Source organism: Phalacrocorax aristotelis, chromosome Z (genome assembly GCF_949628215.1).
Source record: "Phalacrocorax aristotelis chromosome Z, bGulAri2.1, whole genome shotgun sequence".
NCBI classification, from domain to species: Eukaryota; Metazoa; Chordata; class Aves; order Suliformes; family Phalacrocoracidae; genus Phalacrocorax; species Phalacrocorax aristotelis.
The window spans coordinates 16,845,737-16,871,676 of record NC_134311.1 but is presented as its reverse complement, the minus strand read 5'-3'; the positions used below and the strand labels follow the sequence as shown (position 1 = coordinate 16,871,676).

The following is a 25,940-nucleotide window of genomic DNA, read 5'->3' as shown; positions in this document are numbered from 1 at the left end:
CCTGGGCAACACTGGAAAGACCCCGGCCCCATCCTCCTTGCACCCTCCCTGCAGGTATTTATATATATTGATGAGATCTCCCCGAGCCTTCCTTCTCCACATTGAACAGTCCCAGATCTCTCAGCCTATTCTCATGTGAACTGCCCCAATCTCATACTCACTTGCGTGCTCTATTACCTCTCTGAAATGCCTATAACACCAACGCACGCAGCATGGGGAATAAACAGGAGGAATTAGAGGTCTGTGTGTGGTCACAGGGCCACGATCTCACTGCAATCACAGAGACATGGTGGGACAGCTCGCATGACTGGAATGTGGTCATGGATGGCTACAGGCTTTTCAGGAGACACAGACCAGCAAGGCGAGGTGGGGGAGTTGCTCGTTATGTCAGGGAGCAACTGGAATGCATCGAGCTCTGCCTTGCAGTGGAAGAAGAACAAGTTGAGAGCTTGTGGGTAGAAATTAAGGGATGGCCAAATATGGGTGACACTGTTGTGGGTGTTTGCTACAGGCCACCTGATCAGGAAGAGCAAGTTGATGAAGCCTTCCACAGACAGATGGAAGTAGCCTCACAATCGCAGGCCCTGGTTCTCATGGGGAACTTCAACCACCCTGATATTTGCTGGAACAGCAACATGGTGAGCCATGCACGATCCAGAAGGTTCCTGCAGAGCATCGAGGACAGCTTTGTGATGCACGTGGTGGAGGAGCCAACGAGGCAAGATATGCTGCTCAACCTTACCCTAACAGACAAGGAAGGGCTTGAGGATGTGAGAGTTGGGGGTAGCCTTGGCTGCAGTAACCATGAAATGGTGGAGTTCAAGATACTGTGTGGTAGAAGCAGGGCATCAAGTTGGATTACAGCCTTGGACTTCAAGAGGACCAACTTTGGCCTCTTCAAAGACCTGCGAGGAGGAATCCCATGGCCTAGGGTTCTAGAAGGCAGGGGGGCACCAAGAAAGCTGGACAGTATTCAAGGACCACTTCCTCCAAGCTCAAGATTGCTGAATCCATCGGAGGAAGAGGTCAGGTAGAGAAGCCAGGAGACACACATGGATGAGCAAAGAGCTTCTAGAGAAACAAAAACGGAAGAGGGAGGTTCACAAGGTGTGGAAAAAGGGCCTGGCCACTTGGGAGGAATATAGCAATGTTGTCAGGGTATGCAGAGATCCGACGAGGAAGGCCAAGGTCCACTTGGAATTCAATCTGGCAAGGGGTGTCAAAGATAACAAGAAGGGCTTCTTTCAATACATCAGCAGTAAAAGGAAGACTGGAGATACAGTGGGCCCAGTGCAGAACAAGGAAGGGGCCCTGGCGATGCAGGATGCAGAGAAGGTGGAGTTACTGAATGCCTTCTTTGCCTCGGTCTTTCCTGCTAAGGCTGGCCCTCAGGCATCCCAGCCCCTGGAGAGAGAAAAAAATACCTGGAGAAAGGAAGACTTACCATCAGTTGAGAAGGATTAGGTCAGAGATCACCTAGGCAAACGGGATCCTCACAAATCCATGGGCCCCGATGGGACGTACCCACGAGCGCTGAGGGAGCTGGTGGATGTTCTTGCTGAGCCACTCTCCATCATCTTTGAAAGGCCATGGAGGACAGGAGAGGTGCCCCAGGACTGGGGGAAAGCAAATGTCACTCCAATCTTAAAAAAGGGCAAGAAGGAGGACCCGGGAAACTATAGGCCAGTCAGCCTCACCTCCACCTCTGAACAGGGGATGGAGCAGTTCATCCTGGAGGTCATCTCCAGGCACGTAGAGGACAAGAAGGTTGTCAGAAAGAGTCAACACGGATTCACCAAGGGAAGATCATGCTTGGCCAACCTGAGAGCCTTCTACGATGGCGTGACTGGCTGGGTCATTGAAGGGAGAGCAGTGGATGTTATCCGTTGTGACTTTAGTAGGGCATTCGACGCTGTCTCCCATAGCCTCCTCACAGGCAAGCTAAGGAAGTGTGGGTTGGAAGAGTGGACAGTGAGGTGGACAGAGAACTGGCTCAGCAACAGAACTCAGAGGGTCGTGATCAATGGGGCAGAGTCTGGATGGAGGCCTGTCACTAGTGGTGTTCCCCAGGGGTCTGTGCTGGGTCCAGTCCTGTTCAGTATATTCATCAATGACCTGGATGATGGGATAGAGTGTGACCTCAGCAACACTGTTGGCTCATGTTCAACCTGGTGTCCTTTAGGACCCCCAGGCCTTTTTCTGCCAAGCTGCTTTCCAGCTGGGTGGCTCCAAGCATAAACAATCATTGAATCATAGAACGGTTTGGGTTGGAAGGGACCTTTAAGATCACCCACTTCCAATCTCAAGGACATGGGCAGGGACACCTTCCACTAGAGCAGGTTGCTAAAAGCCCCATCCAACCTGGCCTTGAACGCTTTCAGGGATGGTGTATCCAAAACATCTCTATGCAGCATCTTCCAGTGCCTCACCACCCTCAGAGCGACGAATTTCTTCCTTATACCTAATCTGAACCTACCCTCTTTCCATTTAAAGCCACCACCCCTTGTCCTATCGCTACACGCCCTTGTAAAAAGTCCCTCTCCAGCCTTCTTGTAGGACCCCTTCAGGTACTGGAATGCTTCTATAAGGTCTCCCTGGAACCTTCTCTTATCCAGGCTGAACAACCCCAACTCTCTCAGCCTATCTTCATAGGAGAGGTGCTCCAGCCCTCTGACCATCTTTGTGGCCCTCCTCTGGGCTTGCTCCAACAGGTCCATGTCCTTCGTATGATGGGGGCTCGAGAGCTGAACACAGCACTCCAGGTGGAGTCTCCTGAGAGCAGAGTAGAGGTGGGTAAATCACCTCCCTCGACCTCTTGCTCATGCCTCTCTTGATGCAGCCCACAATAAGTTGGTTTTCTGGGCTGCAAGTGCATGTTGCCAGCTCTTGTTAAGCTTCAACCAACACTCCCAAGTCGTCCTCCTCAGGGCTGCTCTCAATCCACTCTCTGCCCAGCCTGCATTTGTGCTTGGGATTGCCCTGACCGAGGTACAGGACCTTGCACTTAGCTCCGTTGAACTTCATGAGGTTTGCATGGGCCCACATCTCAATCTTGTCAAGGTCCCTCTGGATGGCATACCTTCCCTCCAGCATGCCAGCAGCACCACATAGCCTGGTGTCATTGGCAAACTTGCTGAGAGTGCACTCAATCCCACTGCCCATGTCGCCAACAAAGATGTTAAACAGCGCTGGTCTCAATACCAACCCCCAAGGTATGCCACTCATTGCTGGTCTCCACTTGGACACAGCCGTTGACCCCATCTCTTGGAGTGCAACCATCCAGCCAATTCCTTATGCACCAACTGGTCCATCCATCAAATTCATGTCTCTCCAATTTAGAGACAAGGATGTTTTGTGGGACAGTGTAAAATGCTTCGCACAAGTCCAGGTAGATGACGTCAGTTGCTCTTCCCTTATCCACCAATGCTGTAACCCCATCACAGAAGGCCACCAAATTTGTCAGGCGCGATTTGTCCTCAGTGAAGCCATGCTGGGTGTCACCAATCACCTCCTTATTTCACATATGCCTTAGCATAGTTTCCAGGACGATCAGCTCCATGATCTTGCTGGGCAGAGGTGAGACTCACTGGTCTGTAGTTCCCTAGGTCTTCCTTTTTCCAGTGCAGTAACCTGAAGTTCCTGTCAGCCCACTTCTCTAGCCCATTGAGGTCCCTCTAGCTGGCAGCAAGACCCTTAGGCATATCAGCCACTCCTCCCAGTTTTGTGTCACCTGCAAACTTGCTCAGGGTGCACTTGCCCCATCATCCAGATCATTAATGATGATGTTAAACAGCATTGGACGCAGATTTGACCCTTGGGGTACACTGCTAGTCACTGGTCTCCAACTGGACTTTGTTCCACTGGCCACAACCCCCTGGACCTGGCCATACAGTTTTCAATCCACCTCACTGCCTGCTCATCCAGCCCACACATAAACAGCTTCTCTGTGAGGATCTTATGGGAGACAGTGTTAAAGACCTCACTGAAGCATAGGGAGACACCATCCACTGCTCTCTTCTCATCTACCGGGCTAGACATTTCACCATATAAGTTTATCAAGTTGGTCAAGGATGGCTTCCCCCACATGGTGACTACTACTGAGGATTTTTCTTGTCCTTTATATGCCTAGAAATGGTTTCCAGGATTAGCTGCTCCAGAATCTTTCCAGGGATTGAGGTGAGGCTCACTGACCTGTAGTTCCTTGGGTCCTCCTTCTTCTTGCCCTTCTTGAAGATGGGGGTGACATTTGCTTTCCTCCAGTCTTCAGGTACTTCTCCCAGTCGCCATGATTGACCAAAGACCAAAGATTGAGAGTGACCTCACAATGACATCTGCCAGCTCGCTCAGCAATCATGGGTGCATCCCATAAGGCCCATGGATTTACGTCCAGTTTGCTGAAGTATTCCCTATCATGATCCTCTTCAACCAAGGATACATCTTCCTTGCTCCAACCTTCTCCCTTCTGCAGGTCAGTCTTGCTAATAAAGACTGAGCCAAAGAAGGCATTCAGTACTTCCACTTCCTCCATGCCCCATGTAACCAGGTCCCACTTAATGTTTCTTTACCCTGTTATCTATTTGCCTTCAAGGTCCATTAGCAAATGAGCCAAGGATATCTGCTAAACATCTCCGACCACAATGCAACCTGCCAAAAAGGGGAAGAATGAGGACAGCATGAACTGGCTGTCCCATTTTTAATTTAAAAGCATGTGACTTTGTAACCATCACAAATCTTATAACTATTCATGTAATTTCCAACAATGGCTTTTTTCCTCCAAGGACCTTCAACCAAAAGAAGACACCGAGTTCTCCACTTCCAGCACACAATGAACTATCTGTGTAGAGCACAGTCCTGTGTGAGGGCTCCCCTAGCATTACGCAGAACCACAGAAGGGACTGCAGGACAACCAGGGGATCAGGCCCAGCCAGCATGGCTTCATGAAAGGCAAGTCCTGCCTGACCAACCTGATCTCCTCTTATGACCAGGCGACATGCTTAGGGGATGAGGGAAAGGCTGTGGATGTTGCCTATCTGGACTTTAGTAAAGCATTTGACACTGTCTCCCACAGCATCCTCATATAGAAGCTGGCGGCTCATGGCTTGGACGGGTGTGCTCTTCGCTGGGTTAAAAACTGGCTGGACGGTCAAGCCCAGAGAGTTGTGGTGAATGGAGGCAAATCCAGTTGGCAGCTGGGCACGAGTGGTGCTCCCCAGGGCTCAGCGTTGGCGCCGGTCCTGTTCAATATCTTCACTGATGATCTGGATGAGGGGATTGAGTGCACCCTCAGTAAGTTTGCAGCTGACACCAAGCTGGGTGGAAGTGTTGATCTGCTGGAGGGCAGGAAGGCCCTACAGAGGGACCTGGACAGGCTGGATTGTTGGGCCGGAGCCAACGGTATGAGATGCAACAAGGCCAAGTGCCGGGTCCTGCACTTTGGTCACAACAACCCCATGCAACGCTACAGGCTGGGGGAGGAATGGCTGGAGAGCTGCCTGGAGGGAAAGGACCTGGGGGTGCTGGCTGACAGCTGGCTGAACATGAGCCAGCAGTGTGCCCAGGCAGCCAAGAAGGCCAACGGCATCCTGGCTTGTATCAGGAATAGTGTGGCCAGCAGGAGCAGGGAGGTGATCGTGCCCCTGGACTCGGCACTGGTAAGGCTGCACCTCAAATACTGTGTGCAGTTTTAGGTCCTCATTATATGAGGGACACTGAGGTGCTGGAGCGTGTCCAGAGAAGGGCAATGAAGCTAGCGAAGGGTCTGGAGAGCAGGTCTTATGAGGAGTGGCTGAGGGAACTGGGGTTGTTTAGCCTGCAGAAGAGGAGACTGAGACCTTATTGCTCTCTATAACTACCTGAAAGGAGGTTGTAGTGAGGTGGGTGTTAGTCTCTTCTCCCAAGTCACTAGTGATAGGATGAGAGGAAGTGGCCTCAAACTGCATCAGGGGATGTTTAGATTGGATATTAGGGAAAATATCTTTTCTGAAAGAGTGGTCAGGCATTGGAACAGGCTGTCCAGAGAGGTGGTGGAACTGCCATCACTGGAGGTATTGAAAAGATGTGTAGATGTGCACTTCAGGGCATGGTTTAGGAAGCATGGTAGCATTGGGTTGACAGCTGGACTTGATGATCCTAGAGGTCTTTTCCCACCTTAATGATTCTATGACTGAGGAAGACTAAGTACACCATGAGAGATACAGTCAGCCTCTAGCACCTTCAAACTATGAAGGAGCTGGAGTTGTCCAGGAAAAGGATGAACCTTTTGATAATAAAAAATATTAGGCACTGTTAGATCTTCATATTACAAAAAGATGTTGCTATTGACAATTCTGCTACTGCAGCTCCCTAATATATCTTCTTCTCATTTTACAGGTGGATAAGTGAAAAGAGTTAGATAACTTATTCAAGAACACATGATGCTAGAACCACGCTTAGCTGGTATGCATTTGCATTCTTGTGCTCCACCCAGTGAACCAAGGCTGTTCTTTTTCCTCAGAAAGGTGTCAAGGACAGTCATAAGAAATACTTTTTTAAAGAACTGTTTAAGGAAAGATGAGGGGGTAATTTATTTATTTCTGTTCAACTGTTTATCGACGAACAAAATATTTTCTTGGCAGTTAAGTAAACTGCAACATTCGACCAGGCTGAAAAGCTCAGCTTCACCTTATTCCTCTACAGCATGTCTCATTTCACAGAAACATATGCCTTGTGTATGTGTATGTCAGTGTATTTTGTATTCCTCCTTGTTTGACAGTACTTGCTTTTATGTGAAGTATTTTTCTGGCATGAAAAAAAATTGCATTAATTCATCTTTTTATGTCCTAACTTCAGTTTTCAAGCCATGTTTTCTCCCTTGCCTTTGTTAAATAGCACAAAAAAATTGCACAGTAAAAGAATTGGATACTTGACAGAGCTTTTCAGACTATATCCTTAGATACAGATGAGTTTTGCTGTTTTCTGCACTTTTGGTTGGTTGGTTGGTTGGTTAGTTTTTAATGAGTAAGGGAAAGTCTATTTCTGAATAAAATAATACTAAAATCTGAGGTGAAGTGTACTTCTTGTTGTCAAACTTTGCTCTTACAACACGGAACCTTAATTAGAAGCACACTTCATTGACAAGACTGTGGAGTAACTTAACAATTAATCTGACTGACAAAGCAAAAATAACACCTATTACATCCATTAAAAAAAAATACCAAACCAAAACCCCCCAAAACCCAACAAGAAACTCTTGTTGAAGGACTCTTCCTTCAAATGTTCGAAAATCATACACACTACTTCGTTTAAAAATACATTCAAGTCCTTTTGATAAAGTAGGACTGTGTTTTATATATGATAACCACCTTACTGTCATTGGTGATATTTTGCATAAAATGTCAATTTTTTTTCACATAATTGTGCTCTAGATTCCTAAACAACATTTTAAAATGCTAACTTTCTAACACTGCTCCATCACTTGGTCTCTCATCTGGATTTCAACACTTGCAAAAATGTGTTGCCTGGATCTGGAGGTTCTTTAAGGCTGAGTTTAACAATCAAACTTGGAATAGAGACTATATAATGAATTTTTGGAGTGGAAAATTACCAGAAGTCTCTCCTACAGTCCATTGCCCTTTCTATAATTCCTTATAGAGGGGAATTAAATTTGTGTAATAAACAACTAAATTCAGCAGAAAAGAAAACTAGACTGTCTTGGTAAAAAGAATAAGGGATGCATAACCAGATGCAGAGCATCCACCGACAACGTAGGGAAGCAGTGGGCATGCAGTCATGAATTTATGTCACCATGTGTAGGAGTATTCACAGTAGTGCTAATCTAGATAGCACAGTTAAAAATAGCAGTGAAGACAGATGAAGCAGACTTCAGCATGGCTTAACAATCTGTCCAGAAGGCTTGGACAGCCCTCTCTTAAGTCTAGGCTGGCGCGCCTTCACATCACATATAGATCAAAGCTAGCACAGATCTGTCTTCATGTCCTGCAATCACACTACTTGAGTACAGTGTAGACACATCCAGAAATAGTGCTACTGTAAATGTGTTCATCTAAAAACTGCATTTGCAAAAAGCAGAGCCTGGGAACATACCATAAAGCATATGGGACCTGATGAGGAACACATGCTGGAGAGAGTGTCCATTTTATTAAATTGTATTAGTTGGGCTAATTCCTGCCCCTACACAACCTGCTTCCCTTGTATTCCTGGAGGACACCGTAACACATGCTGGTTGGCCTTTGCTGTGGGGGATTCATAGAGTCAGGCCAGATTAACCTGATCCTTCAGGTACAGCGACTCACCCAGCTTTACTGTCTAATGAAAATGCACTGTTAGACTCTACAGGCAGCTGGAGGCAACCATGTTACATGTAAATATTCTTCACAAAGTACTAATGCCAGATGCTGAAGACCTAAGCTAAGCAGGCACATAAGCTATCTACTGTTTCAAGGCCAGTTATTTCAGAAGAACATCACAATGCCAACAGTGCCTTCATCCACTACTGCTGCTACCAGGGACAGAACTTACTGTGATGCAGAAACCCAGGAGCTGATAAAGTCCTTCAAATTCAGGGCCTCCTCCCCTCAAACAGTGGTTTGCTGTACAGCTGCAACACTACATTCTAGTAAGCTACAAAATACTGCAGACACTACAGCTTCTCAAGGATGGCTTACTACCATTTGTCCAGCAAGTGACCAAACGGATTTACACATACTCTTAAACTGACTGCATAATAAATTATTCACTCCAGGGAGATTTTGTGTGCATTTTGTTAAACCATAAGCACAAGACAAGTTAAGAAAGAATGCAGTTCTTCAGCGCTCTTAGCTGCCTTATGAGGGGAGTATAAAGACACACAAGCAAGTGTTGACTCAAAAAATTTTAGTTCTGGTAGGAACTGGATCACAGCAGCAGGGATTATATACGGGCTAATTTACTATGGGAAGAAGTGAGCTACTCTAATACAGAAAGTTCTGAGCACAGGGATAAAAATCCCATGTGGCTGCTTGTCCCTCTGCGGAAAGCCTGAGCACATGCAGAGTCGGGCTGCACTTAGCTGTCCGGATCTGGGCATCTCAGCACTCAATCACAGCTAAACCTGCAGTCATCGGGCAGTGCTATTCCAGGGATTTCATTTCAGATTTGATTCATGAAGTGCTTTACGAGGAAGTGGACCGAGGCAATGGTTAACTCCTCCACATAGCAAAGAGCAGAAATACAGTTTCCATTACGTTGTTTGCTAATGTGCTTTATCTATGACCCTCAAGAACAACTGTAAAGAGGTGGGTGAGAGTTTAATTGCTCTCTCTTCAGTCTTGGAGAATGACAGCTAAGGTTGCCAAGTATGGTTTGAAAAACCTACCCGTTAGACTGATATTATCAATGCTTTTGAAAACACTACCGAGCAGCTGGGATAACTGCTAAATTTGTGTCATATATAGCAGTAGCAGACTCATAATGCTCAACAATCAATAATGATTTTATATGAATCTCTCAGATACCGGTGCTCCCAAAACTGTTCCAAGAAATGTTGTATTGAGCTATTTGTAAAGAGAGGCTAGAACCTGGAATTAAGCGTCAACTTAGCACCAAAAGCAGTATTCATTACTATCTATCAAAGATACAAGATGGTATGCTAACACAAACATACATTAACAGAAACACATTGAATTAAATGCAAAATGTCCAACCATTAATTTTTGAAACTGCACCATGTACTCTGTAACAGTATATCATAAATTTGGTTCTCTTTTGACTTCCAACTAATTGCTTTGACAGCATTTTTTCCAAGATCTGGCCTGTTCAATCATAACAGCAACTACTGTTATTGTAATTAGACTTTAAAACGTAGTTCTCCTTTTCCTATGGAAAACTTAAAATGCCATATGCAAATGACTAATACAAAGATGTATATAGAGGAATACAAACTCGGCCTCCTGAAAATTATGCTATCAAATTGCTTTAAGCAAATACCACATCAAGATGTAGAATATACCATATTCAAAAGACACTAAATAGCTGAATCCTCCTTTTTTTAACCTGTTGCTTGTTCCACCAGTACACCGCCTCACTTCATTGACATCTACCATCAGGATGCCCATTAACTTGAACATTGTTAGTCAAGAGGCCCAGATGTCCACAATTCTGCAGATATGAGGCGAAAAGCATTGGTGGAGTTCAAGATTACCGTATTTATTCAAAGCTTATATTTACCCACCATAAATACCTTTACTTCTAATTTAAAATCTGGTTTAGGTTAATGAAAAGCAAATAATTAATGACATAAGTATAACTCATTTTCCTGGTGATTCCATTCTGTAACTGAAGATAAGGTTTTGCCCATGTCCTAGCAACAAGCACAAATACTGTGTGTCATCCAGTGCTCAACATATGAGTTTGCAAAATTGTAATATTTCAGTATTTAGGACACATACCTTAAGCCTCTCTGAATGTACAAAAGGAGAAATGAGTATACTTAGGCTGAGCACAGTAGAAGTGTGGGTCAGGGAATGTGACATGCAGCGTATTTATCTTGCTAGCATTCTTCTGCCTCTGTGTCCACTATATTTTACAGTTTTATTTTATTTTGCTTTATTTTGTTTGGTTTTTGTTTTTAAAAACATCTTGGACACAGCATTTACAAATATCCAGATAAATCTCTCACCATGCTGACAACTTCAATATTTAATATCTTGAGCCAATTCAAAAGCAATTCTTGGGCTTTTCATAAATATACTGCTGTGGCTCAACTGGAACTGACAGTGTAGGATACAAAAGGCAGAATATTGACAGTTGTATTTTAGTAAAAGAGAACACGAGATATGTACATGCACGCACAAACATGCCAGCAGTTAGTCAGTCTGGACAGTTAAAGGTATTTCTTAAGAAAAATGCCAGTCAGCATGGCCAGACACTGCAAAAGTACTACGTGGATGAATAACCAGCAGAGCAGTATAGCTTCAAATCATAATCATGTGCATACCCCTGTCATGCACATGTGAGAAAGCTATGCAGCACAGCCTGATTTTTACTCACAGATGTAAACAAGTTTGCTAAAATGGGGGGGTTGAAGGGAAGTGTTAGGTTCCTGATTAGAATTTCATTTTAAATGGTAAATTCCAGATTGATACAGTAACAATAAAACAGATGGGGGAGAGGAGGGCAGATTTATACACAAGGCAAGGTCATGTAATACACTGTATAGAGTTTAAAAGATAAGTGAGACAATGCCTTTTCTCCGGTATAAACAAAGAAAAATAATGCCAGCAGTCTGACTGCAAACAAGAACTGGGGAGGAAACGGAACTCAAAAGGAAATGCTTACAGCAAACCTTACAAACCTGATACTACATTTTAACAAGAAAAATACACTTTCAAATATTATACAATAATTCTTTATAAAGTGCAAATCAACCACATTCATATTCAAAAAAAGCTTTTGTAAATGCTCCTTAACATACAAGAAAATATACCTAATGAAGGATTAACGCAACTGCCAAACTACGACAGCTGAACTGCAGTGCTTTTCGATACCTCTAAATTCTTCAGACCTCTGAATCACTTGGAGCTTTGTCTTAGAAGACACAATTACAGTTCCACCTTAGACAGGTAAGCAGCAGGTGATATTTCCACCACAATAATTAAATAATTCATTAGTTTCCCCCCCTCGGTTAAAAACTCTCTTTGGACCTTAAATCAATAAGGTTTCTGATCCATATGTTCTATTTTCTTGTTTCCAATGGTTCCACTGCGCATATAAATCTGTCATACAATCACATTTGCATTTAAAGAGAAATTCCCTTGTGTTTACTATGCACCTGCTCCATGTAAGCCTATCTTCTCTGCCTCCTTTGAGAAACAGACAGATCCGCCAGAAAAAGAGACAGCACAGACACAACGCTCTTCCAAGTTGTCTTGCCAATTATCTAAGCGTTATTTCCTTTCGTTTAGTTATGGCCCTATTCTGACAACAGCTGAAAAGAACTACTACTTGCCCTTCCAAAATCCAATACTTCTCAACTTTAACATATTTTTCATTTTGACAATGAACATATACATTTCAACTGTACAAAATCACTGTATTTTCCAAGCAATATACAGTCATGCATTAGCAAATGAGTTCCTTACAAAGACTTTCACCTGAAAAATATGAACTTTATTTTACTTAGTGTCAGTTAACATGGCCGCATAAGGAAGGATGACAATATTCTCCTTCTGACATTTTACCTTCAACTGTGACCTAAATAGATGTAGGTTGATTCTAACAAAACAAATAAAAATGGTTATTATTCCCTTCTCTTCCCCTCCTTGCTCCTGCAACCACGCTTGTGATTCATGGGTTGCTTCTGGAGCTTCATGCAGGTTATCAGAGACAGACAGGGGTGGAAAGATAGCTCTGCTGCACGTCCCATCTAGTCAGCTGAAATGTTCAAAAACCAGGTGAGGGGAGATAACACGCTGCATCCACAAAGGCTGCTGGACCTACTGGTCTTTGTGCTTGAGGTGCAGCATCACCACTATCCATACACGAAACCAAACATTGCCACAACTGTGAGTACCAGCATCCCTGCACCATTGCCAATGTGACTTTTGTGCCGCTGTCTGTGATGGTCAACTCCCCACCACCAGGCTGCCTCTGGCTGTGAGCTCCCCTTTCTTCCTGGCATCTTATCACAACGTGCAGGCAGCGCTACCCACATGCCTCCATTTCAGAGGACAGAAACTAGAGCAGCCGCAACAGGGTTGTCACGCTTTCCCCTTCCTGGTTCTAATTGGGCATGTGTCCAAGCAGGACAGAGCTGCTGTGGGTGTAGACACAATGGGGGCGTGGGATGCCCTGGAAGAGGACTGTGCAAGTAGAAGAGCTGTACCAGCATGGGTGGTATCCCACCTCAGGTACATGTGGGAAGAAGACTTCTTCCACCTATGGAGTTCACATGGGGACAGGTTTCAGCTCCCACCAAGACCAGACAATTGGGAAGCAGAGGGGCAGTAAGAGGCACTTCATTCCTTGAAGCTCTGCTGATGCCTTGTCAGAAAAATGGTGACAAAATATGTAGATACTTGGGATTATGGTTTTCCAATCATGAAAAAAATAAACGCAAAGTGACCTATCATTTATTCAGAGTACTCAGGGGAGGGACTCCATCTCCAAAAGTACCACTCAGTCACCTTGTCCAACCAGTCTACCTTTTACATGCAGCTCTTTGTAACTCAGAAGCTGGCCCCAAGGAATTCACATCATACGTACTGACCACAACGCTGTCATTAGAGAGATAACATTAAGAAGAGGAGCCGTTTCTAGCTAATATAATTTACTATCTTCCATTGGACTTCCTTAGCAGAATGACTGCTCACCTCCTTATGCCAAAATGCCACTTGAAGTATTCTGAGTAGCCCGCACTGGACTGCTCACTCAAACAAGGCATTGTTTTAACAGGCTGGTCTCTTACAGGCTCCTCAGAGTTGGAGATAACCCTTCACCGGCCCCTTCCTCTGATGTAATTCTATCTTGCCCACTTTTTCAATGAGCTACAAGCCACATTTGCTTTCTGCAGCACATTGAGTCAATGACACAGACCAGAAATCATAGATCAGAAAAATAACTGAACTGCTGGTTTAAGATACCATTAATGACTGGGTGAAGCGGAACAGTCAGTTTGCACAAGTCAGTCTTCAACACACGAATACACGCAGATGAAACATACCACACCTCTTCACACCAGCCATGGGCGCTATGCTTCTGTGTTAACTGAAGGAATACCTAAAGGAAAAGTTACTGTACCATTTTGGAACAAACACTTCAGTGGTGAGGCAAGTTTCTTCTTGACAACTGGACAGGACATATTCTAATTGTTTATTCACACAAAACCCCCTCCTCACTGTGTTTGAACTCCCTCTTGAGCTACCCCTCAAGCCTGCTCTCAAGACCATGTTTCCAGCTTAGGCGCAAAATCTTCAAAATGTGGCTCCTGCATGGCACCAGCCGTACACGCAAGCTTAGAGAGAGAAGGGGCTTACCATGTTCACTGGGCAACCTATAAGCTAGTTGCAGAGGATTTTAAGGTGAAGAAGCTCATGTTTCTGGCTGGCAGTAAGGCAACAGGTCATATTATTTATGGCTCATTGGGAGTACATGCAGTACATGCACCTCCTGAATTCAGTAAGGGTGGCACAGTATGGAAGCCCTCTACAGCAGGCTGCACAAGCCTTAAATACATGAACATCATTCAACATAATTCCTGGCTGCAGATTTAGAGCTGTCTGCATAATATATAATTTTTATTTTCCTATGCTATGACTGTACACCTTTCTTCAGCCATTTAAATATCACAAAAGGGTCCAACAATCAAGTGATTTGCTTCAGAATCATTTTTTTAAACTTTTTTAGCTACTTTTTGCGACTGGATCACCGAGGTGTACAACAAGGCCATCATGCTTCCAAGATTTTCTATGGAAACATAGGCATTAGCAGCTTTTTGGTGGGTTTTGGGGTGGGGGGGAGCTTTTTGAGAAGCCATTGTGACCGACGAATATATCTCTAAGAGCTGCGGCTTTAAGCCAAGCATTGAAAGTGCCGTGAGGTGATAACACTGACAATGAAGACTGAGACTATTTAGGAGCTGGTTTGTATCCAGTACCATCAGGACCTGATACTCGAGCTCTTCTTCATATAAACTGCATTTGCTCGCTTAAAAACACTCACTGATGAGGGTACGAAAAAGGTTTGATCCCTGGTGCTGCAAAAACACGATCCTGGACTGACCCAAGTATAAGGCGAGGCGCAGCTTTTCCACTTGGCATTTGCTTCCCCACAGTTACAAACATGCAACTCCTACTTGATTTTCTTCCAGATCTCGGCGTGCCCCGGTGGGGCGGGAGGGTGCTGAAGGCTGCCTCCCCGCCCGGGACGCCCGGCTCCGCGCAGAGCAGCAGCAGACCTGCGTCGCCTTCGGGTGCCAGCGGGTTCCACCGCGCTACAAGGGGGTTTGCAGCGGCAACTTCGCAGAGCTGACATCACGTATGTGCTCGGCCCCAATAAAACGCCCCGCGTTTGGCCCTGATTTCATGCAGAAAGCACTTCCCCGGGCGCGGGCTGGCGGGGACCGGGGCTCGGGCTGGCGGGGGCCGGGGCTTGGCCTCCCCGCCCCCAGCCACCCGGGCACACCCGCTCCCGCGCCCCCCGGGGGAAGCCCGCAGCCGCGCCGGGCGCTTCCAGCGCTGCCCGCACCCCGCCGCCTCCCCCGCGGGGAAAAACCCCGGGCCCTCCCGCCGCCCGGGGGGACAGCGTAGGGGGCAAAAAAGACACACACACACACCCCCCGCCCGCTCCGCTCCCGTCGCCCCGGCTCACCCCTCCGCTCCGCTCGGCCGCGGCCGTTCCACGGCAGCCCCGGGGTGATGGAGACGGGGGAAGGACCCAGGTGCCGCCTCTCGGCTGCCGCCCCCCGCCACTCCCCGCCGGTGCAGGCAGGGCTCCGCCGGCGGCCCGGCTCCCGCTGCCCCGCCCTCCGCCCCTGTCCTTCCACCGGCCGGGAGGCGGGCGGGGGGCGGCCCCGCCGCACGCCTGCCTCCCCGGCCGCCCGGCGGCGTGCGCCCGGCGGCGGCGACCCTCGCTCGCCCCCTCCTCGCTCACCCGCGCCTCCTCTCGCCGCCGCGGCGGAGGCCTGCTGCGTCACAATGCCGCCGCGCCCGCGCCGTGCTCCGCGGTCTCGGGGCTCTGGGGGCGCTGCCACGTGACCGGCGGCGTGGGGAGGGGAGGGGGGGCGGTACCGGCGGCGCCCCCCACCCCACCCCCCCCCCCCGCACACACCGGGGCGGGGGGAGAGGCCGTCGCGGGGGGATCGAGCGCCCTACCCGGGGGCAGCCCTGCCCAGCCGCAGCCCGGGGGCGAGCGGCCGCCCCGGCGGTGGGCGCCCGCGGCTCGCTGGTGGCGCCCCACGCGGGTTCTACGCACGTGTGAAGCGATGCCCGCGGGCATCTGAAAATGCCGCGCCGTCGTGTCGAATGCTGAGCGTGTGGCGCTGCGCTGCGCTAAAAATACCTGAAAATATTGAGTCCAATTCCTCACATCTGTTTAAAATAAAAACTTGGTAGCTTTGGGGTTGGGTTTTTTTTTTTGTTTTGGGTTTTTTTGGGGGGTTTTGGGGGTTTTTTTTTTGGTCAGCTATAAAACCTGGAAAGCGTCGCCGCTTCCCTCTGGTTCACGGGGGTGAAGCCGGTGGCATCCTCCGACACCTCCCACTGAGCGGGCCTCACCTGCCTTGGCGAGAAGCCTGTTTTCCCTCGCACACCGCCGAGAGTCAGCAGAGCTGCGGGGGGCGCTCCGGCAGAGCGCCTGGCACCGCCGCCGCTAGCCCGCCGCGCTCCCTCGGGGCTGCAGGGGCTGCCTGCGAAAGGAGCCCTCCTAACAGGTCGGCCCGGGTGACACCCGGCCACCGGCGCACCTGATGGTAGCAGGAGAAAAGCAGAAAAGTGAACCTTTGCCTGGTTTTCTTCTTTGTCATTTAGCGTGTTTTGTGCCCTGCTTTCACAGCATTAACAGGGGTATCCCCCCCAGCCCCCTTACTGTTCACAGGCACATTTTCCATCCTGCCTCTTAAATGATTCCCTTTATACACCTTTCCATCTCCTCCTGCTTTTGTGTGCTTTTACATTTCAGACACAGGACTTTGTAGATTTCCCTGATGAGCGAACACTGCAAAAGCCCAAAAGATGCGTGTGGGAAATTAAAGTGAATATTTGCTAGTTAGGCAGTTTGGAAAACTATTGCCCACGGTACACATAGAGCACACTCAGCAGTACCACAAGTATGCCCACATCAGTCAGCACGTAGCACTGCTCTGGACAAGTATCTCTGGAAACGGGGAAAACAGTCCAGTCTCCAGCTCAGCAGGTCTCTGCCCTTCCTATAGGGATTTTTAGTGGAACTGCTAATCAAAGTGCAGCTGCTGGACATTAAGAAGCAGCTCATTCTGCTTAATCCTGAGGCACAGTCATCAGTCAGTAACAAACAACCTTTTCATCGGAACCCTGCAACTTGGAGACGAAAGGAAGCATAGTCCTCCATGATGCATTCCTTGAGCTACCTAGGTGCTGCCGCATCATGCATTTTCAAGTATCTTGCAATTTGTTTGACATACTTGCCGAGAAGTGGAATGCTGTTATATTTCTTTCTGTTTAAATTACATTTTTAGGATGTGTAGAAACCAAGCTTGAATACAAATTATGGTGATTTCTAATCTTCATATACAAGTCCAACTACAGGGAGCAATATCCTAACCACCTTAAAAATGTCCGTGCTGATTGAGGGGGTGTGGGGGGGAAGGTTTACTTTGGAAACGTCTTTTGCTTTTATGTCATTCGTTTTTGTGAAGGGGCATATTTGGACACTGCACATTTCACACTTGTACATATATGGAGATTAAGTAACCATTTGGGGTATTTGTAATGCATTTGATTAGGTGGTTTTATACAGGAATGTTGGTCAGCTGTGTGTGATTAAATGGTTTGAAAGGAATGCAGGTCAGCTCCAGAACACAATGTCATATAGGAGTATGGCCTGCTTGACGAACAGCATTGATGAAAAACCAAAACCAAAAAAATCTTATTTTAATTTAGAGGCTATAAATACCATCCATATGCAAATACAGTCTGTAAGATAAAAGCTTGCCAAGTGTCTTTATATGTGTTATAGATGATAGTATCACAATTAGAGCTGATAATCCTGTTTATATATCTACTTCTGAATTCACTGCTGGAAATATTGTTTGAATAAGAAGTGCTGATTATACTATATGGCTGTAGAAAAACTAAATCGTGATTTTCAACTACAGTTCTTGTAAGAATTTCAGGATGCATTTTAACTGTCAGTTTCATGGCACCATCATTTTTTGTCTAAAAATCGCGGAACACTACCTCTCTTCTTACTGTGTACACAGATACAATATTTTGCTGAAATAGAAACAACTTTTCCTTGGTAATCCTATTCCCAGTGGAGTAATGTGGTGCAAAAATGTGTTGCACATTGTTCTCCTAGTACATTTCTCCAGGATCATTTAATGGTTTGTTGAACCTCAGTACTCCTACCTGATGAAGCTGAGGCTGGTGTTAGCATCAGAGCTGCACAGCATATGGTTGGGTGCAAGTGGGAGAAAGCAGAACTCATCTGGGTTAGCAGAACTTCCAAACTTGAATTCTGTGGCCCCCATCAAGGGCCCAGGGCAGTCAGCAGCAATCACAGCATCCATCAGTGATTACATCCAGCAATTTTAATGAATACGAGAGAAAACCCTCCATTACTTTTGAAAGTCCTCTAAGAGATGACCTTGAGATGGATTTAACAGCGTGGTGCTTGATAATATTGCTCATGAAGACATGACCACATTTTAGTTAAGGCACAAAGCCCATGGGTGTCATGTCCCACGTTTCTGTTCCTGTGCAGAACCAGCTCTGGTGCCTCTCTACTTGTTCCTGGAAATGTGCAGCAAGTCCTGCAATGGAAAAGGTGGGCAGGAACAGAAAGGAGGCAGCAGGAGACTGGAAGAGATGAGTCCAGTAAGGTACCGTATGTTGCGATTTTTTTCAGAGCAGCAAAGTTGGGAATCATTGTTCTGCTGTACAGGTGACTTAAACAGTAACATTGTAGGCTTTTTAAAGCACTTCCTGTATAAAGGCAGCCTGTGGACTTCCAGATGGTGACCTAGGACTGCTGGAGTGTGATATCTCCACCAAAGAACATCACCAACAGTGTGATATTAAGCAAAACCTAACGATTACAGAAATAACAAAGAGCAAGCTTTAGCTGTATCATCTGATGATCCATGCTAACTCACAGTCATTCAAAGCAGTCATCGTAGCACTTAGATGTTCACTTAAAAAAAAAAAAAAATCCCATTCAGGTTTGAGGACCAGTAAGAATAACTACCATTTTTAGAGCGTGATAGAATTTATGTACTCACTTCAAAAGACTGAGCCTAAACCAGGTGTATTGTTCCTGTCTTCACCTTCAGGTTCTGAATGGAGATAAATGAGACACAGATCAAATCAACCTGGCATCTAACTTCCAAAAAACATTGTTCTTAGTTTTTCCCACCTTCATTTTGCCCTACAACATATCAAATATTTTACTTAGTTCGGAAAAACGTTTTAATTCTGAAAAGTGTGTAAAAATATCGCTAATGTAGGTATAGGCATAGTTCTGTTAGACTGAAGAGAACACCGACAACATTGCATAGGCTGTTAGAAGTACTAACTTACTGTTTCATTTTGATTACGACAAACACCACACACGTGCTGATGAATATTCTACCATCACAAAATTGTTACATCTGAAGGAACCGTGAGACTGCATACCTGGGACTGCAATAAAAATTTATTGGTTTTCTGCTGTGTTTTTGCACTGTTTTCAGCATTTATAATGTCTGAACCTGATCCAATAGCCCACGGTGGGCCAACTTGCTGTCAATAAATTTCAGAAAGGAAGATGCTGCATTGAAAAGAATGCAGACTGGATCCTCATCCATAAGAAGAGTTGGGATTATGAAAACTTGAATAATTAGTTCAAAAACATCTTCCAGTGCATACAGCTTTGTTTCTGGGGTTGTGCAGGAAGCTATTTTCTGCAATCTAAAGATGCCATTTACTTGGCAACTAGCATGAGGGGAGAGGAGTCTCAAGCCTGGTCTGTTCTGTTGGGTGAATTACACAAAGAATTTCACAATATGGCATCCAAGGTCCTGTTCACACATTCAGCACAACTGTGCAGAAGAACTGAACATAGTACACGGCATTATTGGATCAAAAGGTCAGGGACAATTACCTTAATCAGCTTCTTTACCTTCTGGCATAACGCCCCATAATTCGTGGTTGAACTAGAGAATGTTTTTCAGAAAGTGATCTAATCCTGATCACTACACTCCTAACAACTTTGTTGTAATAGATAATTAGCATCGCTGTTAAATTATGTATACTTGGTGCAGCTGTTTGAGTTTTGAAATTCTCATACTGGCTTTGGTTTTGCCTTTGCCTACTGTAAATAAGAAGCTCTCCATTCTCATAGATTTTCTTACCACCCATGTATTTCCAGTATATTTTCAAGCATCCTTTAAAAAGTTTTTTGGATCGATTATAAAGGATTTATTTTAATTCCCTGAGATTTTGGCAATAATACAAGCCCACAACTTTGAATTCATGAATATTTGTTGTCACGGATTTTCATTCTGAAAATTAACATTGGCAAACTGGAAAGCTCTTAAGTGTGGTCCTCAAAACAAATTACAGTGGTAATACACCTTCTTTTTTCTATGTTATTCCTCTGCTATATGTATAAAGACCACCTTTGGGTACGGGCACATAAACAAGTTGCCACAAGGTAAGATGGACTTTGAAGGAGCGGATTACATCCTCTGCTCTATAACTGCCTTGGTGTAGCTCCTTCACCCTCCCGTGCTGAAGTCGGATCACTTGCTAAGGGAATGTGCTCTTGTTAAAGGGCAAGTGGGCTTGCCCTCATCAGAAGGCAAGAGCGTGCACAGAAGCAGATCCCACAAGTAGCTGAACCCGACTGGTGCCTGTGCTATCTTATGGCATTATAGCTTGCTTGTGGGATTATTTGGCTACTGTTTTATACGAAGAATACACATGTAGTTGGCTGTCCAGAATTACACTCCACTTTTTGTCCCGTCCTGTATGTGACCTGCATTCTTTGATGTGACCTCATTAGGCAAGAAAAACAAGATAAAAAGGAAGAGGTGTTTTTCAATAGGATTAGAATACAAAGATGTTGTATGGTGCCAATTTAGAGATAAGGTAAAAAGTCAAAAATCTTGGAGTTTAAATTCAGCATTGATTTACACATATTCTTTCCAATTCAGTAGGGGTATGAATGAGTCATTAGAGGAAATCCTGACCAGCCAACACATTAAATTGGATTAATACCAAATATTATGTTTCACATGAGCCTTAAGCAAAATCTACCACCATAAACTTACTGTAAGAGCTGGAAGTGAATTCTAATCACAGCAACACTATGAATTAATGAAAACCTTTACAGCTATAACTGACATATCATTACTAATTCAACTGTTTTGAAGATGCCCCCATTAATAAGATTATTCTGAGAAATTTTAAATCCACACTTATGGTCAATCTTTTGGCAGAAGTCTCGATCTCCTGAATTAGGTCAAAGCAAGACATTTCAAACAATCTTTGAGTAATCGCTAAAATAACAATATGAAAAAAACAATCTGGAGAAATCTCTGGAAACCAGCTGACTGTGTAATAAAGGCCTGAAAGGAAGGCAAAATAAGACTTCTAGACTACTTTGCAATAAATCTCTACATGAGAAAGGAGGACTATTTATTATTAAAAAGTTAGGCGGGAAAAGCTTCAACTTTGGGAGTTGACCCAATGCCTATACAGGGGCCTGGTACCTCTTTGCTGAAATAGAAGAGTTCTGCAATAATTCTTGGTGGAGACAACTTGGGGCCACACAGAAAATATGAGGAGTATCTAAGCAGTTAGAGAGGTGGCTGTTTTCTGTTTTCTTTTCCCATTGGATCTCAGACAACACATGCAGACGCACAGATGCACACAGACACACACATCTATCTGCATATCTATCTCTATGAAAGGAACTTGTAACAGTGACAACTAAAATTAGCCCTGAAAATCAGTCCTTGAATGTAAACACCAGCTCTTCTTTCCTCTTAATTCTCTATGAATCACTTGGAAGACAGGATTCATCTGCTGGGTTAGCTCAGCAAATGAGAGTATACGGTGGTTTGCTTTGCTTATAGAAGTAAGGATGCTGACAGTGGCCACACTACACAGTTGCAGACCACTCTCTTTGTGATGCTTTCTTAAACAACCTCTCAGAATACTCCTGTCAAGATCAAAGGCACTACTTTGGGCAAAAATAATAACAGAGTTTCAATATATTAAGACAGATGACAGCAAACGAACATGGCAGTTGCATAGAAGTTGTCTACAGGCATTTCGTGGATGAGCATCCACAGAAGGCTACAGCACACTCACTAAAGGTGCTTCTTTGTCCTGGAGAACAGCCAGTTCACCTGTAATATCAGAGAAAAGGAAGTCTCATTTTTGTGATCAGGTGTTAAGTGTTTTCACCTCCTCAGCGGCTGAAAAGATGCTTCTGAACATTAGAGTTCACATTAAGAAAAAAAAATCCCATTCACATGACTTCTTAGTTAGCAAATCTGTATTCACCAAAGCTTACTAAAACCACCTCCCTGCTGGAACTTCTGTGTATAAGATCTGAGATAGTAACATGAACAAAGAAAAGCATAGGAGAATCATGCTTTCATTTACCATAGTTAACATCTCAAATTAAAGATTTTTATGCAGTACTATACATTCCTAGCAGATAAAGTGAATTGTTTTGTCAATCTTCAAACTGACTTAACCTGACTGCTTGATGACTGTACAGGGAAAGCCTTTTGTCCTTAGCCTTGTACAGAGGCGGTTACAAACAAGCTTATTTCAGACAGCATTTTCCTTTGGCTATGCTATGTTGTATTTCACTGGTGCCTTCTTTCACTGCTGTAATTAGTTATGTGTTTGCCATCTCTGATGTCTAGCGCATAGCTGTATAAAGTACTGTGAACTAAAGAAGAAACAATTTATGTTCTTTTTTCTACAACTCTGCCATTTCTACTAAGTAATATGTACTCCTATTTGTCTGCAATAAATCATTCATAAAAGAATCACAATTATAAAGGCATACTGGATTATGGTACTTCTTGTAAATATCCTTGACAAGCAGATAAGGACTGAGGGCAAAATAGACCAAAACCTAATTAAGAAACAACATGTTGTTCTCCTTAAGGAAGAAAACATATTTTCAAAGCAAAAGCTGAACTGAAGTCTGAACTAACTCCCTCTGAACTCAGAATACCAGTTCTCCTGACATGGTCAATGATACAGAATTTAATTTTTCCCTCTTGCAACACTCAAACATGCAATTATGAACCAGCAATAACAGAATTTGGTAATTATCATTTGAAGTCATCGTTTAGTTGTCCTGATACCAAATAGGGTTTCTGCCAAAGAAAACTTAGTTATGCAAATAGTATTGCATCAAGCATTCAAAAGGCTTCGAAAACTCAAAACAGCAGGCATGTCCCATGGGATTCACAGCTCATATTGTCAATCCATCCTCTGTCCCATGATCATCACTGTGATTTACAAAAATAAAACCAGAAAAAAACCCTAAAAAATATTATGGGCCAAATAACAGCTGTTCTAAATTGTCATAGCTTTTTGCAGTCAAGGAAGAATGATGCTGATTTACATCCATGGAGATTCCAGTTCTGATCTTTCCTTTTCTTCCTTCCAATATGTCAATAAAGATCATAATAGTAGCCAATGATAACACATCTTATGTAGTATTCATATTTTCTTTGTATTTGTCCTCCTAGTATTATGAACTACACTAGAGTTATTTTTCTCTTTTCTCCAGACATTTCCTTTTCTCGTCCTCTTTCTTTTGTGTCTTTTCCCTTGAGATATGATTCTTTCTGGCAAAGAAACAGGTTCCAGTTTTTTTTTTTTTTTCTCCAGAAGAAAACAGATTTATTTGAATCTCTCTTGGCAGCATGTTCCCCATCCATGGGCCACCATGGAAGTACCAGCCTCCGCGTTTAATGACAGCTCCATTGTTCTAGACATTTGTTGTTATTGTGGTGTGCCTGCATAATGATGACAACTCCAGAATATTTAGTCTATTGAGAGCTTGGAAAGTGAAGCTGTGAAATTATAACTTCTCTCCTTCTTCTGTTCTCTTTGCCATACGAGGGGATTACAAAGAGGCTTGAAACTTGCCACCTTCCAGAACAGAATTTCCTAATTTCCAAGGAAGCCTTATGTTAACATCTAGCTGGTTTCGTATGTACAATTTATCCTCTCAGTGCAAGAACTGGAAGCTGCATAATCAAGGCATGACTGCACCGGGCTGTGCTAACCTGGCAGATGGTTCCTCTGGAGCTGCTAGCAGCTGATGTAGTTTTGAAATGCCTTTTGGTTGCTTTAAACTGTGTGGGAGCTGGCATTGGACCAACACAAGGATCAAGCTATTCAGTCCCCCTTCCCCCACACCCCTTTATGTGATTGCCAAGTCCAAATTGAGTGCCTCAGAGAATCTGCATCAAGAATTTGGAGTTTAAACCAGAAACCTACTGGATCAAATGCTGTATCTGTACTATTAGAATTTGTACAGCAATAGGCTGTCACATTCTTCACCCTGTGGATAATTATTCTGGGCCAGATATGGTACACTGCAATAATGAAGCCTGAAGGCTCACAAGCTCATTGGTCATCTTAGCCAAATATCCATCTGCCAAAATAGGCTGTCTCCTGGCCAGCCACAAAAACCAACGTACTTTTGGCAGCTATTCTTTTTTGCATATCTAGTAATGGTGAATCATGAAAAGGCCAAGTTTAGAACCAGGAAGAGTCTGAGGTCATTTCTCTCACTTATGGATATCAGCAAAAGCAAAATGTAAGTGAAAGTTAAAGCATTGGAGATCATGGAGGTAACTGGGAATTCAGTAAAAATGATTTGTGAATTTTAAGGATAAAATAGACGAAATGAGTAATTGTGATCTGACACTGACAGGTGCCAGAAAACCACATCTCTCTTTGAAGCCACCCCATTTAAGAAAAGCAGGAGAATTTGCAGTCTTAGCACCTGTCAAGATTAAACACTCTGACTTCACAAATTTTTCCCAAACATTGGTTGGAGCAAGAGAGTGGAAAGAAACCTGAAAGCAGAAGAGGAAGGCACAATGAATAGAGAAAAATAGGAAACATTCAGGAGGGGGATTACACTGCATCTAGTGTGAGTGAGTGAGAACTTGACTATGGTATGTAAGAAGGTTGGGAATACAAGCAGCAGATCCAGAGAGAAAATAGGTCAGAGTGGTGTTAACTGCAAGAGAAATACCTTCAAGGAATTTCAGACCATATGGAGTAATTATAAAATGTATTGTTCCTTTGTTGGTGAGAACAAAAAGTAGTGCCCACATAGGTGCCCAACTGACGTTTATAAGGTAGAGGAATTTTTCCATGTATTCTTTGTCTTTTTACACAAAAATCCAATGTCATTGCCAGTGTCAGCTCGTCGTCAACCATCTGTTCTGACATTGCATAGAAATAGCATATGTCCCTGGACTGCTAGATGGCTTTTCAATGCCTTGTTGGCTTAAAGGAAATAGTAAAACATTTCGTGCAGTTGAATATGAAGTAATCCTGACCCAGCTCTGAGATGCATATCTCTGGCATTGTTCTTCCCCTTGCCAAAGGTTTTCTCAGCCGGCTGCTGTTTTAGATTTAATATCCTTGACTTGACGTATCCTTTCTGTTTGGTCTATTTGCTTCTTTTTTTCAGTTCATGTCATTCTTCCATATGTAATGCTGAACAGGGATAAACAACAAGAAAAGAACCTCAACAAGAGTATCATCAGGAAAAAGAAAACAAACAAAATAACCTCATCTGATCCAAAATCCTGTATATAACCACACGGGTAATTCTTGTCTAAATGAAATGAAAATTTACTTGCCAAATCTAATTTCCCTGGGGTGAACATGATCTATTTAACATGATCTATTCATCACTCACCTTCTCTCTCCTTCTCCTACTTTAGCTCCTTGCATTTTGATACGTTGACTGTGGAAACCTTAATTTCCGTACTTTTACTCCACATCTATCCTGCATTTCCCTCATGGTTAGCCACCTACGCCACTTAGAGCTGAATCTCTACTTCATTCTGATTGCAGAGTGGCTGGAACTAAACATGGTACTGAACAAACTGCAATAGAATTAATTTCATTTCTAACCTGCTTCAACTATTCCATCAAGTGTCCCATCAACAACAGACAATGTAAATTAATCATATTTTTAAATACAATGTCTATTGGAAAGCATTCTCC

The 25,940-nt window shown here is 44.3% G+C and overlaps 1 protein-coding gene across 3 annotated transcripts in view; it reads right to left on the bottom strand.

Annotated features, from left to right (window-relative positions):
- The window catches only part of SNCAIP (synuclein alpha interacting protein), a 103,750-nt gene extending 88,037 nt beyond the window's left edge, over window positions 1–15,713 (bottom strand). Inside the window, exon 1 of one of the 3 annotated variants that reach the window (XM_075078607.1) lies at window positions 15,625–15,713. The gene's annotated coding sequence lies outside the window, so the exon portion shown is untranslated. Of the gene's footprint in view, window positions 1–15,342; window positions 15,444–15,624 lie in introns of those variants that run through there. The other 2 variants (XM_075078609.1, XM_075078606.1) reach the window with 2 other exon arrangements.
- Between the last annotated feature and the right edge of the window lie 10,227 nt (window positions 15,714–25,940).